At 45.7% G+C, this 3,244-nt stretch overlaps 1 long non-coding RNA gene across 1 annotated transcript in view; it reads left to right on the forward strand.

The window, feature by feature from the left end:
- The first annotated feature begins 725 nt into the window (after nucleotides 1–725).
- Nucleotides 726–3,244, forward strand: part of LOC102681052 — a 50,844-nt gene continuing 48,325 nt past the window's right edge. The window contains exons 1-2 of the long non-coding RNA XR_420570.2: nucleotides 726–845; nucleotides 1,331–2,054. This is a non-coding gene — a long non-coding RNA (uncharacterized LOC102681052). The remainder of the gene's footprint in view (nucleotides 846–1,330; nucleotides 2,055–3,244) is intronic.

Genomic DNA, 3,244 nt, shown 5'->3' on the forward strand with positions numbered 1-3,244 from the left:
CCACCGTTTTTCGTATTCGTTCTCTTCCTCTCCTTTCGCCCACCTCCGCTCGACTCGTTCTCATCCTTTTCCATCCGAGCGACGCCGTCTTTTGCTCGGCTTTGACTTTTGATAATCGTCTCGTTTCCGCGAATCGTATCGGTCGGTAAGGTGAACGCGGACGCGAACGCGAACGAACGCGAGTATACAGTGGAAGAGGTGAAAAAAGAAGAGTCGGCGAAGAGAGGGCAAGAGGCAAAGCATAGCAAGGAAGAGCTGGCAAGCGAGGAAACGAGAACGAGTGGAGGAGACGAGAGGGAAAGAGGACTACTACTCCTGGGGCCCCCCACCACACGGGCTGCCGCCGCGACGCCAGTCCGTAGTCAGTCAGCGCTGGACCGCCGCCCGCTCGATTTCGCGATCCACGAACGACGGTAGCCACCACTTCCACCTCCACCTCCTCCTCCACCTCCGCTTCTTTTCTCTTTACCTTGCTCACGTTCTTGCCCTCTACCCCTGCATTCTTCCTCTCGCTCTCTCTCTTTCCCTCTCTCCTTGTCTCTCTCTCTCTCTCACTCACTCTCACTCTCGCAATATCATTTTATTTCTCTCTTTATCGATATCTATCCATTCGTTCCTTCTCCTCCCTATCTTTATCTTTCTCGGTACTTTACGTCATCCTATTCTCTTTCTTTCTCTCCTTTTATTCCCCTTTTTCACCCTTACGCTTTCAATTGGTCTCCAAGGTATACACGTACGAGCACGCACATAGATGCGATCGCGTATCGGTTCTCTCCCTGTTTCTCTTGCTCTTTTCTCCATTTTCCTCTGTCGAGCGAGCTTTCGCTAGCTCCGTACGTACGAACGTAAGTACGTACGGTGGAGTGTCGTGCACGCGTCCCAAGTGGATGCAAGGCGTCGTCGCGAGGCATACGTCTCGTAGATAAGTTGTCGCGTGATCGTAAAAAAATTCTCGATCTATCGATGGTGGATCGAATTTTTTCCCGAGTCAACGAATCGTTCCTCCGTTTCGAGAGTCGCGCTGCCGTCCCGTGCCGCGCCGCGTCGTGTCGATCGTCTTTCTTCACGGTTTCGTGTCATCTTCGCGAATAAATCGGGACGCGCAAAGTGAATTCAGGGTCTGTAGTGACACCGATCAATCCTCGATACGATAACACGCGTCAAAAGTGCTCGATCGACGTTCGTCTCGTGCAGTTTTTTCTCTCGACGATTCCACGCGGAGGAACGAACGATCGCTTTCCGAACGCTTTTTGGTGTTTCCCTCGCGACGCGCAACTTCTAGAAAACGCCACGCGTGTCACTTCACTTTTTTATCTTGGATCTCTCGTAGGTGCGGCTTAACCGACATCGTAATCTTCATCCCAGAAGCAGACCTGTGTTTTCCTGCCGTTTTCCAAACAGTGGAATAGTTTCAAAGTTGCGAATCGTGCCTGGTCCATCTTCCGACGATGATGCGACAGTGATACAAGCGATAATCGATGATCGCCAAATGCGATTACGAGATCCGTTACGAGTGAGCTCTCTTGACCAATCGCGGATGGATCACGAGTCTTGGGGACAATTCAAACCGTACAAGTGCAATCAGTGCGCGACATTCCGTGAATGTAACTGCAATTTCGAAACTGGAAGATATTCTCCTCGTATACGATAATAAATAGTTGCGTTCTTCGTGATCAGTAGTGTATACGGGCACCGATGTAGGTGCGACACGTTGTAGAAAACGAGAATCGATAAGTCAACAGCGAAATGGAACCGATCGTTGAAACGCCGAACCCGACCACTAAACGATTTATCGAAATCGCGATGAGGTAGTGCTTAACGGATAACGCGCGTGTGGGTGACTGTAGTGCACATATAAGGGAAACTTTGAACAGTTTCCCGCGGAAGATCTACACCGGATCTTCGGGCGAAATTTCAACACACGACCGTCACATGTTTGGGATCCGATCGACTACGTTTAACGAGCCAAGACCTGGAGGCCACAGAGAGAATCGAACATCTCCGAAGGACGCAGATGCCCCGAAGGAAACAGCACGCTCCACAACGTATGAAATGTAAGTGAATTTTTAATATTGTATCCTTATTGCGACGAGGAAAGGAATCCTCGAAGAAAGGTAGCCAGCCGGAAAACAAGCTTTCAACATCGTAATTAACCTTCCAAAGTGCGCTAGAGAGTAAAAATTAAAAAAAATGTTGTTTATCGAATCTAATTTATCAAAAGCTGGTTGCCACGATTTCGAGTTGAACGCTCCTTCATTGTCATTTTCCAGTACGGAATATACCACGTGTAAGCACGTTACTCGATAGTATCACGAGTCGTTTTTCTGACTAATTTCATACCCGTATTCGTTTCCTCCGATAAAACCGCATTTTTTCTATTTTTCTCTTTCTTTTTTACGATTCGAAAAAACCGTTAATAAAGAGATAAATTTCATCGATTCTAAACGTCCTTCGATTTTGCAATCGATCAGTGCATTATTCATTCCATGACTAAATTATTTTATCAGTTAATAGAAGTTATTCGCAAAATATGTTAAATATCTTTATGCATCGTTTAATCTAAAGTGACTACTATAAAGTCGCAAGAAAATTTTATCTCGACTCGTAATATTCCGTTGAATATGTTCGTTGAAATTATAACGTTAACCTTACTTCTTTTTCGAATTTCTAAAGAATTTTTAACGTATTTATTCACGTAGAAAAACATAAATTCCTTCGCATAGTGCAAAAAGATTCGTAAACAGTTTCTTTTTCAAAATTTCGTGCGATTCCACGAACGATTATCTCGATTATCGTTCGACGTTTCGAAAATAGAATTACTTTTCCACGAATTGCAATATTTGACACCATCGTTACGTATCATATTACAAAACTCGACATTCGTTAAAAGAATATTTTAACGTTAGAACGAAGATATGCCTGTATCACGTGACAAAGAAAATAAAAAAAATTCGTTATGAAATGAAAGGCAGTTGGCGAAATTTCGTGGCGACTGGTAGAAAAAACAACCGTGAAACTGGTAGTGGATTCGTGGGTTTGAATTCTCGACGCGCGCCATGCTGCTTTTCCCACGTGGGGAGCCATGAGGCGTAAACAAACTCGCCCCTGGTGGAGGACGCCATCTTGGTGAAGTTCTGCCGGAAACATTTACAATTCACTCAACTTGCCCTACCGAAACTCGGCCAAGCGCCGATAAATCTCGTTGTGCGCGCGCGCGGATACACGCCGCGTACATAAATCCACG

The sequence above is a fragment of the Apis dorsata genome, unplaced genomic scaffold (genome assembly GCF_000469605.1).
Source record: "Apis dorsata unplaced genomic scaffold, Apis dorsata 1.3 scaffold_7, whole genome shotgun sequence".
NCBI classification, from domain to species: Eukaryota; Metazoa; Arthropoda; class Insecta; order Hymenoptera; family Apidae; genus Apis; species Apis dorsata.